A 13,984-nucleotide genomic window follows, 5' to 3' on the forward strand; every position below is an offset into this window, starting at 1 on the left:
AACTTTTTTCATCTCATTAGTTTTCAGTGTTGTGCATAAAACATTTTAATTATGACCACTTCTGTTCTACAGAGGGATGCTGATATGCTCAGACTAAAGTTTATTTTATTTTATTTTTGATCAATTTGTGTTTATTACTCTTTAAAGCAGAATATTGACTTGGGCACTACATATTTCCATTCACAACTCTTACTGAGTTACTTTTTGAACAGCTTTGTAATGCACCTAGAGAGCTTTAAGTTTTGTTCCTCTAAATACTTTTCTTTGGAAAACATGCCCTGGAGAGTTCCTCCCAGCAAGTTGTTTCAGTTTAACATAATTGATTTTAGAGGACTAGTATATACACAATAGATAACTATGAGGGATAAAAAGTTTAAAAAGTGGATGAAACTCATCCTAACAAGATGAAACTCCAGCCAGTTTAACAAATTTTTTTTTCTTTTAAAGATCAAGGTCTATCTTGGAACACTTCAGGGACAAAAGATTTGGTCTGTTCTACTAAGGGATGCAAAACAAAACTTGGTAGCAAACACTTCAGACCACAAAGTTAATGGTAGATTATATGTCTTAGAACAAACATCTCAACCTGTTAAAATAAGCCAATGTGAAGCTAGAAAAAAAGCATCACTAATTCTGATTTAGTGCCTAAAGTATTACAGCATCACTTAAAAGTACAAAGAAATCTTATCTCCCCCTTAAGTAGTTATTGTCCTGCCATACAGACTATTTAATAAATGCTATCAAAAACAAAGAACAAAACAATCCTTGAAAACATATCAGGAATGAAGCTGAAGTAGGGAACACATGTATAAGTGGTTCTTCAGAGGCTTAGTCTACTTCTTCCATGCACGACCTGTCCTCATCTCCTTCCAGGAGCTGCATCTCTTCCGTTACAGCATGGCTGGTGTCACCAGCCTTGAGAGCATCCTCATCAATACTTGGACAAAGTTTGATCATCCTGTAGATCCTGTTATCATGGGTCTGGAGATCTTCCAAACTGAAGCCAGAAGACAGGAGTGCAGTTTCATACAGTAAGATGACCAGATCTTTCACAGACCTACCATGCTTGTGGGCCTCCACCTTTTGCCTTGAGGTCTCAATAATGGAGTGGTTTGGTTTATTTATCTCCAGGTGTTTCTTGGCTTTGATGTAGCCCATTGTTGAATTGTCTCTCAGAGCTTGAGCTTTCATGAGTCTTTCCATGTTTGCTGTCCAGTCAAGCAGAGAACAGTGTGGCCAAACTAGCAGGCTCTGGTGAGGGGTGATGGGAGATTAAAAAAACACTCATGTAGGCAGATTTTGAAGATAATAGCTGGGATTGGGTGGAGCACTGCTCTCTGATGGAGAAGTAGGTCTAAAAAATTACTCCAGCAATCTTTATTATATGTATCTCATTAATCAGGTTAAAGACTGTGCAAGCATTATTCTTTTTTTTTCCTCTCCAGCACTTTTTATTTTCTTTCTTTTTTTTCTTTCTTTTTTTTTTAGTTAACTTTTTTAAATTTTTTTTAATTGTTGGTCGTTCAAAACATTACATAGTTCTTAATACATCATATTTCACAATTTGATTCAAGTGGGTTATGAACTCCCAATTATACCCCATATACAGATTGCTGAATCACATCAGTTACCCTTCCATTGATTGACAAATTGCCTTTCTAGTGTCTGATGTATTCTGCTGTCTGTCCTATTCTCTACTATCCCCCCTCCCCTCCCCTCCCCTCCCCTCCCCTCCCCTCCCCTCCCCTTTTCTCTCTCTACCCCTTCTACTGTAAATCATTTCTTCGAATTGTATTATCTTGTCTTACCCCTCCTTTCCTCTTATATGTCATTTTGTATATCCCTGAGGATCGCCTTCCATTTCCATGCGGTTTCCCTTCTCCCTCCCTTTCCCTCCCACCTCTCATCCCTGTTTAATGTAAATCTTCTTCTCAAACTTTCGTCCCTACCCTGTCCTTGTTTACTCCCCTTATATCAAAGGGGTCATTTGGTATTTATTTTTTAAAGATTGACTAGCTTCACTTAGCATAATCTGCTCTAATGCCATCCATTTCCCTCCAAATTCTATGATTTTGTCATTTCTTAATGCAGAGTAATACTCCATTGTGTATAAATGCCACATTTTTTTATCCATTCATCTATTGAAGGGCATCTAGGCTGATTCCACAATCTTGCTATCGTGAATTGTGCTGCTATGAACATCGATGTAGCAGTGTCCCTGTAGCATGCTCTTATTAGGTCTTTGGGGAATAGACCGAGAAGGGGAATAGCTGGGTCAAATGGTGGTTCCATTCCCAGCTTTCCAAGAAATCTCCATACTGCTTTCCAAATTGGCTGCACCAATTTGCAGTCCCACCAACAATGAACAAGAGTGCCCTTTTCCCCGCATCCTCTCCAGCACTTATTGTTGTTTGACTTCCTAATGGCTGCCAATCTTACTGGAGTGAGATGGTATCTTAGGGTGGTTTTGATTTGCATTTCTCTGACTGCTATCGATGGTGAGCATTTTTTCATGTACTTATTGATTGATTGCATGTCCTCCTCTGAGAAGTGTCTGTTCAGGTCCTTGGCCCATTTATTGATTGGGTTATTTGTTATCTTATTGTCTAATTTTTTGAGTTCTTTGTATATTCTGGTTATTAGGGCTCTATCTGAAGTGTGTGGAGTAAAGATTTGTTCCCAGGATGTAGGCTCCCTGTTTATCTCTCTTATTGTTTCTTTTGCTGAGAAAAAACTTTTTAGTTTGAGTAAGTCCCATTTGTTGATTCTAGTTGTTAACTCTTGCTCTATGGGTGTCCTATTGAGGAATTTGGGGCCCGATCCCACAGTATGTAGATCATAACCAACTTTTTTTTCTATCAGATGCCGTGTCTCTGATTTAATATCAAGCTCCTTGATCCATTTTGAGTTAATTTTTGTGCATGGTGAGAGATCAGGATTCAGCTTCTTTTTGATGCAAATGGATTTCCAGTTTTCCCAGCACCATTTGTTGAAGATGCTATCCTTCCTCCATTGCATGCTTTTAGCCCCTTTATCAAATATAAGATAGTTGTAGTTTTGTGGATTGGTTACTGTGTCCTCTATTCTGTACCATTGGTCCACCCGCCTGTTTTGGTACCAGTACCATGCTGTTTTTGTAACTATTGCTCTGTAGTATAGTTTGAAGTCTGGAATCGCTATACCGCCTGATTCACACTTCCTGCTTAGCATTGTTTTTGCTATTCTGGGTCTTTTATTATTCCATATGAATTTCATGATTCTTTTATCTATTTCTACAAGAAATGCTGTTGGGATTTTGATTGGCATTGCATTGAACTTATAGAGAACTTTTGGTAATATCGCCATTTTGATGATGTTGGTTCTGCCTATCCATGAGCAGGGTATATTTTTCCATCTTCTAAGGTCTTCTTGTATATCTTTCTTTAGTGTTCTGTAATTTTCATTGTATAAATCTTTCACCTCTTTTGTTAGGTTGATTCCCAAGTATTTTATTTTTTGGGGGGATATTGTGAACGGAGTAGTTTTCCTCATTTCCGTTTCAGAGGATTTGTCGCTGATATACAGGAATGCCTTTGATTTATGCGTGTTGATCTTATATCCGGCCACTTTGCTGAATTCATTTATTAGCTCTAATAGCTTCTTTGTAGACCCTTTTGGGTCTGCTAGGTATAGAATCATATCATCTGCAAATAGTGATAATTTAAGTTCTTCTTTTCCTATTTTTATGCCTTTAATTTCTTTCGTCTGTCTAATTGCTCTGGCCAGTGTTTCGAGGACTATGTTGAACAGAAGTGGTGAGAGAGGGCATCCCTGTCTTGTACCAGATCTTAGAGGGAATGCCTTCAATTTTTCTCCATTCAGAATGATGCTGGCCTGTGGCTTATCATAGATTGCTTTTACAATGTTGAGGTATGATCCTGTTATCCCTAATTTTTCTAGAGTTTTGAACATAAAGGGATGCTGTACTTTGTAGAATGCTTTTTCTGCATCTATTGAGATGATCATATGGTTTTTATTTTTAAGTCTATTGATGTGGTGAATAACATTTATTGATTTCAGTATATTGAACCAGCCTTGCATCCCAGGGATGAATCCTACTTGATCATGGTGTATAATTTTTTTGATATGTATTTGAATCCGATTCGCCAGAATTTTATTGAGGATTTTTGCATCAAGGTTCATTAGAGATATTGGTCTGTAGTTTTCTTTCTTTGAAGTGTCTTTGTCTGGTTTCGGAATCAGGGTGACGTTGGCCTCGTAGAATGAATTTGGAAGTTCTCCCTCTTTTTCTATTTCCTGAAATAGCTTGAAAAGTATTGGTGTTAGTTCCTCTTTAAAGGTTTTGTAAAACTCTGCTGTATACCCATCCGGTCCTGGGCTTTTCTTAGTTGGTAGTCTTTTGATGGTTTCTTCTATTTCCTCTATTGTTATTGGTCTGTTTAGGTTGTCAATATCCTCCTGACTCAATCTGGGCAGATCATAAGATCATAAGGAATTTATCTATGCCTTCACTATCTTCTATTTTATTGGAGTATAAGGATTCAAAATAATTTCTGATTATCTTCTGTATTTCTGAAGTGTCTGTTGTGATATTGCCTTTTTCATCCTGTATGCTAGTAATTTGGGTTCTCTCTCTTCTTCTCTTTGTTAGCATGGCTAAGGGTCTGTCAATTTTATTTATTTTTTCAAAGAACCAGCTTTTAGTTTTGTCAATTTTTTCAATTGTTTCTTTTGTTTCAATTTCATTAATTTCAGCTCTGATTTTAATTATTTCTTGCCTTCTACTTCTTTTGCTGTTGTTTTGCTCTTCTTTTTCCTAGGATTTTGAGGTGAAGTATGAGATCATTTATTTGTTGGTTTTTTCTTTTTTTGAGGAATGAACTCCAAGCAATGAATTTTCCTCTTAGAACTGCTTTCAATGTGTCCCATAGATTCCGATATGTTGTGTCTGTGTTTTCATTTAACTCCAGGAAGTTTTTAATTTCCTCCTTGATGTCTTCTAAAACCCATTGATCACTCAGCAACCTATTGTTCATTCTCCAAGTGATGCTTGATTTTTCCTTCCTTCTTTTATCATTGATTTTCAGTTTCATTCCATTATGATCAGATAAGATGCATGGTATTATCTCTACCCCTTTATATTGTCTAAGAGTTGCCCTGTGACATAATATATGGTCTATTTTTGAGAAGGTTCCATGTGCTGCTGAGAAAAAAGTGTAACTACTTGATGTTGGGTGGTATAGTCTATATATGTCAATTAAGTCTAGGTTGTTAATTGTGTTATTGAGTTCTATAGTTTCCTTATTTAACTTTTGTTTGGAAGATGTGTCCAGTGGTGAGAGAGGTGTGTTGAAGTCTCCCATGATTATTGTATGGTGGTCTATTAGACTCTTGAACTTAAGAAGAGTTTGCTTGATGAACACAGCTGCACCATTATTTGGGGCATATATATTTATGATTGTTATGTCTTGTTGGTGTATGGTTCCCTTGAGCAGTATGAAGTGTCCTTCTTTGTCCCTTTTGATTAACTTTGGCTTGAAATCTATTTTATTAGATATGAGTATGGACACTCCTGCTTGTTTCCGCAGTCCATATGAGTGGTATGATTTTTCCCAGCCTTTCACCTTCGGTCTATGGATATCTTTTCCTATCAGATGCGTCTCCTGTAGACAGCATATTGTTGGGTCTTGTTTTGTGATCCATTCTACTAGCCTGTGTCTCTTAATTGGTGAGTTTAAGCCATTAACATTTAGGGTTATTATTGAGATATGGTTTGTTCTTCTATCCATATTTGTTTATTGATGTTACTAACCCTGATTTGTTATCCTCTTTGACTACTTTCCCCCCTTTACTGACCTATCTCCCATTGTTGGTTTTCAATGTTATTTTCCATTTCCTCTTCCTATAATGTTTTGCCAAGGATTTTTTGAAGAGATGGTTTTCTAGCTGCAAATTCTTTTAACTTTTGTTCATCGTGGAAGGTTTTAATTTCATCTTCTAATCTGAAGCTTAATTTCGCCAGATAGACGATTCTTGGTTGGAACCCATTTTCTTTCAGTGTTTGAAATATGTTATTCCAGGATCTTCTAGCTTTCAGAGTCTGTGTTGAGAGATCAGCTGTTATCCTGATTGGTTTACCCCTAAATGTAATCTGGTTTCTTTCTCTTGCAGCTTTTAAAATTCTCTCTTTATTCTGTATGTTGGACATTTTCATTGTAATGTGTCTAGGTGTGGATCTCTTATGATTTTGCACATTCGGCGTCCTGTAGGCTTCTAGGATTTTGGATTCTGTCTCATTCTTCAAGTCTGGGAAGTTTTCTCGTATTATTTCACTGAATAGACTTTTTCTTCCTTTGGTTTGGAGCTCTGTGCCTTCCTGTATCCCAATGACTCTTAAATTTGGTCTTTTGATATTATCCCATAATTCTTGGATGTTCTGCTCATGGTTTCTTAGCAGACTTGCTGAGCTGTCTATGTTCTTTTCCAGTTGAAATACTTTGTCTTCATTGTCTGATGTTCTCTCTTCTAAGTGATCTACTCTGCTGGCAGTATTCTCAATTGAGTTTTTAAGTTGGTTTATTGTTTCCTGCATTTCTAGAATTTCTATTTGTTTGTTTTTTATTACCTCTATCTCCCTGTGAAATTGATCTTTTACTTCCTGGATTTGTTTGTCAATTTGATCTTTCATTGTCTGATTTTGCTGTCTCATGTCTTCCTTGAGACTCCAGATCATCTGAAGCATATAAATCCTGATCTCTTTATCTGACATTCCATCTGTTGCAGCTATTACCTCTTCTAAAGTTGAGTTGACCTGCATTGCTTGTGGTCCTTTCTTTCCTTGTCTTTTCATACTGCTCGTGTTTCTTTCTGCTTGGTGCAACTGTTGTGTTTTTGAAATTTACCCCCTATTTATTTATGTTGCTCTTGTATAGTTGGGAAGTCTCTCTTGCAGGGCGGGTATTGGCTGTGCTCCTCCTCTAATTATGGTGGTCTGTCTACCCCGCTGATCGGTCACAGGTCTGCCCCCGCTGCGGGCACGGGTGGTGGCTTTGCTCTGCCCCCACTCCAATTGTGGTAACGTAACTACCACGCCCTGGGGTCGTTGTTCCTGATCTGGATGTGGGTGGCTGCTCTGCTGGGCCCCCACTCCAATTGGTGTGACGAGTCTACCGGGCTGGCAGACCTCTAGGCCGGTGGGTCGCAGTTCTGCACAGCCCCCACTCCCAATGGGGGTACCTGACTACCTCTCCAACAGGTCGCTGAGCCCCCTCCGGACCCGGGCGGTGACCCTGCTCCACCCCCACTCCAACCAGTGTGATGCGACTGCCTCAGTGTTACGTGTCCACCACGCTGGCAAGCTACCTGGCCTGTCTTGCCAGTTGGCGGCAGGTCTGCCTGCCCTGCTTGCTCGGATGTCAGCTCTGCACAGCCTCTACTCCAAATGAGGTTACTTGGCTACCACACCGTGGAATCGCTGGTCCTATTCTAGGCGTGGGCGGCTGCTCTCTTCAGCCCCAGCTGCGTTTGGGGTGTCATGGTACCATGCCGGCGGGTCACTTGGCCTGCTCTGGGCGCAGGTGAAAGCTCCACTCTGCCCCTACAGCACCCTGCCGGACCCTGATTGAGAAGCAGTCACCGCCGGTTCCCTAGCCTTGGGCCAAAGCAGCTTAGGTAGCTGGAACCCCGCCTCTCAGATCCCGATACACTCTCCGCTGGGAGCTGGCTCCAGGGAGCGGCCCCCACGGGTTCCCCAGCCCCAGGCCAAAACTGTTCTGGGAGTCAGAACCCAGTCCCCCCAAGCTCAGCGCACGCTCCACTTGGAGCTGGCCTCCACCGGCAGTCTCCGCAGTTTCCTCAGACCAGGGCCAGGTTAGCCCCGGGAACCAGAATCCAGCTGCTCAGTGCCCGGCGCATGCCTTGCCCAGCACGAGCCTCTAGGAGTATTCTCCACAAGAACCCCCGCCCCGAGCCTGAGCAAGAAATCTGTCTGCTAGACGCAGGTAAATACCAGCCTGATATCACCTGTTCCGTAGTTGAATGGGCTGAGATCAGTAGAACACGGGGATGATTACATCATCTCTCCGAAATGGCGGCTGCTATCCTCCACTGTGGTCCGACCGGTGTCTGGAACCAAACTGGGCCGCTTCTCTCCTCTGTTTCAAAGCCGGAACTCAGCACTAAGTGCTCCGATGTACCACTGGCGGGAGCCCCCCCCGGATCCGTATCGCTGTTCCCCCACTCCGGCACCCTGCCCCTCCCCGGCACGCGCCACAGACTCCAGCCTTCGGGCGATCGCCTGTCAGGCTATGCAACCCTCCATGCGGGGAAATGGAGCTCTCAGAGCCGAACTTCTCACGATGGAAATCTGTCCACTAGATTCTGGAGCACCTCAATTTCACTGGAACTTCCCAAAGATATCCTTCAGCCGTTTTGCATCGTCTTTCTCCCACTTAGTGATGCGGCGCCCTGGGGTGATGCACTCCCTTCGCCACCATCTTCCTATTCTCCTTGAGTTATCTGTGCTCCACAGGAAGGAGGATCACTTTGATTTTTTCTGCTTGCCCCTCCCCCAGGGCTGGCTAGCCAGGTTTCGTTTTGGCTGCTACTGGGAGGAGGGGTTGGAGGTCAGGTGTCTCTAGTTTCCCCCTAGTCTTTATGGAGGCTCAGCTTGATACTCCCTCTCCCAGCAAGCCTAGGAGAGATTTTATGCGAATTCCCGATGTCTGGGGGGTGAGCTGATTGACACAAACCTGTTTTGATGCTGCACTCTGTGGGAGAGTGGCGGTGTATCCTTCAGCTTTACCAGATGGTGGCCGCTGACTGCCTCGGTGGAGTGTCCGCTGTGGGGGATGGGACTATACCGCTTCCTTCCCCTTCTGAGATCCCCTGCTCGGCCCAAGGATCAGTGTGGGCTTGGCTGGCGGGATTCCACCTAATGGCAGTCTCTAATCTCCCTGCTTGCTAATTAATCACTTCTCTGCGGCGCCACGCCTTCTGTAGCCTCAGGGCAGGCCGCACGAGTCAGTCGGCCTGGATCTCCAGGGTCCTGCTGCTGGCTGTTGGGATCCCCGGCACTCTATCACTTTGATTTTTTCTCAAGCATTATTCTTTATATTCATGAAAGTTATAGAGTTAGTAACATTATGCAGTTACATACTACAGTTGCAATTGTGCAATGTCAGAAGCTTTGTGTAGCTCTTAAGAAAATCCACTGTTTAAAGTTACTGTTATGGGAGCACGCCCAGGAGCAGCAGAGCTGATGAAACATTGTGGTTGTTTAGCAAGAGAGTTTCTTTATTCCCAGAAGCTGTGTGCATAATATCAAGATCTAGGCTGAAAAGACTCTAGCACAGAGCCTCTTTATGGAGGGCATTACCATAGCAACTAGGCATCCTGCACCTTTGAACAGAAACTTGGTGCTGTGGCACCAAGCATGCCACAGCTATGAAGCCATCAGGGATCCTAATTTCAGGCACTGCTCTCCCATTCACTGTCACTGTTCTCCACAGAGCCATATGTGCTTGTGATGATAAAGCATGGGGAGGCCACCAATTGATTTGACACAACCACTTTTTCAATCTTTTTCTCCAAGATGTCCTTCATGATCTTGCACAGGTTTTCAAACTTTGTCTTTTTTTCTTCCTGTTTCTTTTCTTTTCATCCTCTGGAAGTTTCAAGCCCTCTTTGGTGACAGACACTGAAGTCTTCCCCTCAAATTTCTTTAGATGTAGGACACAGCATTCATAGATGGGCTCAATCAGGTAGGCCACTTTCAAATCACTATTCCACTGATGCTCCACAAAGGCAAAGTTAGCTACCTGATCTTTGGTCTCACCTGTGATATGGTAGATGTGTTTCTGGTTTTACTTCATTCTGGTGCAACAGTCCTTGAGAGGAACCATTTTATCCCCAGAAGCAGACATCTAGTATCCTAACAGCTCTGAAAGCTTTCAATTTTGAGAGTCTTCATATATTCTAAGCTTTACATTTTTAAAAAATTGCTTATAGGATTTTTTGTAGTACTCTTTATTTTCTGCCAGTTCAGTGAACAGTTCTAAGCATTTTTTGACCAAAGTCTTTCTGATGACTTTCAAAATTTTGCTCTGTTGCAACATTTCATGGGAAAAATTTAGAGGAAGATCCTTGAAGGCCACCACTTCTCTAATGAAGTTCAGATATTCAGGGATTAGCTCCTCAGAGTTATCCATGATGAAAACTCTGCATATATACAACTTAATGCTGTTCTTTTTCTTCCTGTTTTCAAAGAGGTCAAAAGGAGCATGTCTTGGGACAAAAAGAAGAGCTCTGAGTTCTAACTGTCCTTTGACGGAAAAATGTTTCACTGCTAAGTGATCTTCCCAATTGTTGGTCAAGCCCTTATAGAACTCTCCATATTCTTTGTTAGTGATATTGTCAGAATTTCTGGTCCAAATGGGCTTTGTTTTGTTGAGTTCTTTGTGACTGAGGTACTTCTCCTTAATCTTCTTCTTCTCCTTCTCCTTCTTTTTCCCACCATCTTTCTTTTCTTCATCGTCAGAACATCTTCAATTTCAGTTTGTCTCCTTTTTTCTTTTTTCCTCCTCTTTATCTTCATTTTCTTTAGCATCCTTATCACTGACTTCATTATCAGGTTCCTTCTCCACTGAGTAATGGAATAGCTAATAAACTGGGAATTTGTTTTTTCATAATCTTCTTTATTCTTCTTTCCATCAAGTACTCAGTTGGGTCTTTCAGATGTAGGATAACCTTTGTCCCATGACCCATTGGTTCCTCCGTGTCAGTCCTTTGTTTGGGGATTACAGCCACTTTCTTGGCAACCAAATACGCAGAATAAAAACCAACACCAAACTGGAGATGTCTGCGCCAGCCTGCAAAACCTCCATGAATGCTTTGGTCCCAGACGTGGCATAGTACCAAGCTTACTGATCAATTTGGCCTTGGTCATTCCAATTCCAGCATCCACAATCCTGAGGGTTCAGTCTTGTTTGTTTGGAATGAGATTGATGTGAAGCTCCTTCCCGGAGTCCAGCTTACTGGGATAGGCCAAGCTTTCATATCTGATTTTGTCCAGGTCGTAGGATGAATTGGAAATCAGCTTCCACAGGAAGAGCTCTTTGTTCAAGTAGAAAATGTTGATGATCAATGACAGCAGCTGGGCAATCTCTCCCTGGAAGGTGAAGGTCTCCACCTCCTCCTCCTCCATGGGCTGGTTGTGGGTCTGGGTCTCCTTGGGCATCTCCGTTGGGCAACCACACAGGCTCCATGGCCTAGCAGTACCAGGACTCTGAAGCAACTTTCAGGCCAGGTTTTGAAGAAGTAGAGTTGAAGTTAATAATTTCTTTACCAAGATCACTACCCTGACAAAGAGATGGATTGATTCCTATGTTCCCACATTAGGGTTAGAACCTGGCATCCCGAAGAGAATGTAATTGGGAAAACTTGACATTCTGATTATAGTAACAAGTGAACTAAATTTCAAAATAAAGTTTGCATTTTAAATGTTCTTATAAATACTTTATTGCTGGTTTAACTATATTATGTGAGAAAGAAGCAATATTTTGAAACTAAACCAAACCACAAAAAAAATCACATGATAGTATGAAGAACTTTTCCACTGAAATAAGACAAATATCTTTTGCCAGTCTCTAGTCCTGATTATTGTAATCATTATTCTTTTATTATAAATTCCTGGTATTCTCTCAGTATCAAAACACAGATATGTCAGTAAAGAGACTATATTGATAAACATAAATGCCCTGATCCCCAAGTTATTTTCTCCTTCTGGTATGTATTATTTCTATTTTATAACAAAATGGGTATTCTAATATCTTTCCAATGCCATAATAACTTTGCCAGAGTGGAAAACAGGTTAAAAAAGAAGACATTTGTTAAACAAGCAAAACCTTGTTTATGTGGTGTTGAAAATGAGCTAGCTGGTAGGTAATCTTTATACCTTACCTATTGTTTTCATCCAGAAAATATACTTGTTTCTAATACATGGCAAATAATAGCATGTAAACTAAATCTCTTTTCTTTTTTTCAGCTTTTTTTTTTATGTGAGTGAGGGGAACCTGGGAGGCATGATCTACTTATCATCTGACCCTTTTGGGTGGGATATAAGGTAGGTAAACAGTGACGGAGGATAGGAAACTCCAGAAAAGAAAGGTGCTTGTGTCATAAAAGATGGGAAGTTTAGCCATTACCAGGGTATCTATTTGCCTTTCTCCATAGTTTGAATTCATCTAAATCTTATGAGAAATTATCCAGGACAGAGTATCATTGAGTTTGTTTTTTAAATTGATCATTTTTTAAATGCTAGTGCTTCAAAAATAGAGTTGACAAGAAGCTGGTGGAAAAGGACATATTTGTTTATAAGCTTTTTCATTAAACTTTCCTATTCTTTGCAGTTTAGAAAATGTGAGGAAACTATTTACCCCCACACTTAATATTTTCCTGTCATTTAAATGTTCTCACTATTAATATACAAAAACTTTATATTTAGAATTTTATTAATTATAATTTTACACTAATTGAATAAGTGCTTAACAAAAATTTACCTTTCCATTTTCAGTGAAAAAAAGTTTGCCAAGAAATTAATTAAGTGAATTTTTAATGGCATGTCTACCTAATTAGGTAAATGAATTGTTTTCACTCAGCTTAGGAACACTCTAAACATAATATACTGTAATTGCTATTTATAAATACATAAATTAGATTTCAGGTACTTCAGTAATTTAATTAAAATCATTTCTGTATATTCATTAAGGCAAGGTTTTAATGTTGGATTGCTTAGTCAATATATATATAAGAGGTATACTTAAAATTATTATATTTAAATTAGATATAATTTTGGAATTTAAAAAACATTTTTAGTCATAGATGGACACAATACCTTTATTTATTTATTTTTATGTGGTACAGAAGATCGAAATCAGAACCTCACATATGCGAGGCAAGTGCTCTTTCCACTGAGCTACAACCACAGCTCAGGAATTTTTATTAGATAAGACATTTCCTATTACAATTAATAAAGTTTTACATTATCAGTTTTTGAGAGGGGAGCAAAAGATGAGAAAGATTTTGAAATAGTTAAAGAGATCAATTCATTCTTTTATAAACTCCTCATAGATAGAAATATTACTTTAGAAGCTACTGCTATGTGTTGATGTAAAATCTTTGTAAGAGTTGAAACACTATCTCCACCCTCTAGAAAAAAGATTTAAATATCCCCCATCCCCTGAGAAAAAGTCTTAAACTTTTTCTTAAAGACTGCACTAGCGATCTTGTAAGCATTCCAAAGTAACTTCTGGGAGTTTGGTCACTTGGATTATTTTAAACGGAAAACATAGTATATATAAACATAGTATCAACCTCAAGAATACAAAAACAGTATAATAGTAGAAAATAATATTAATTAATTTTAGGACTTTAGCTGAGTTATTTGACACCTCAAATCTCAGTTTTCTAATCTATAATATGAAGAATTTAGGCTGAACAATGTGGAGGGTTACTTGTAGTTCTAAAATGACCTATAACTATAATATTACTATCATAAAACCTCAAAAACTTCCAGTATCATGTAATCTTGAAGAGTCTATTTATTGAAAACAGCACGACTTTTGAGATATGAGTTTATTCCTAAGGTTAGCTTATTGGATCAAAACATTTCATTCTCAGGAAACTACTGAGCTTGCCTGATTGTTACCATTCGAGGAAAAGCTACTTTATTCCCTGGCAGAGGAAATGAAATGTTATCTGGAAGTTTCATTCTGTAGGCATGCACATTTTAGGGAGACTTGAGGAAACCAAAGAGGCTTTTTACTATTGGTCACGATTGGTATTGATACCAAAAGATGTAATCAGTTATTTGAAGTGAGATGTGCAATACTTTCTTTCCTGGGCACAACTTAAAAAACCTTGCTTGGAAGAGAAGTTTATTTTTCATACAGGAGCTGGTGATCCTTTGGAAATGAAATTAGGTCCT

At 39.8% G+C, this 13,984-nt stretch overlaps 1 pseudogene; it reads right to left on the reverse strand.

Moving 5' to 3' along the window:
* Nucleotides 1-828: 828 nt before the first annotated feature.
* Nucleotides 829-11,236, reverse strand: LOC113180762 (heat shock protein HSP 90-alpha-like; annotated as a pseudogene).
* Between the last annotated feature and the right edge of the window lie 2,748 nt (nt 11,237-13,984).

Source organism: Urocitellus parryii, chromosome 1 (assembly GCF_045843805.1).
Source record: "Urocitellus parryii isolate mUroPar1 chromosome 1, mUroPar1.hap1, whole genome shotgun sequence".
NCBI lineage: Eukaryota > Metazoa > Chordata > Mammalia > Rodentia > Sciuridae > Urocitellus > Urocitellus parryii.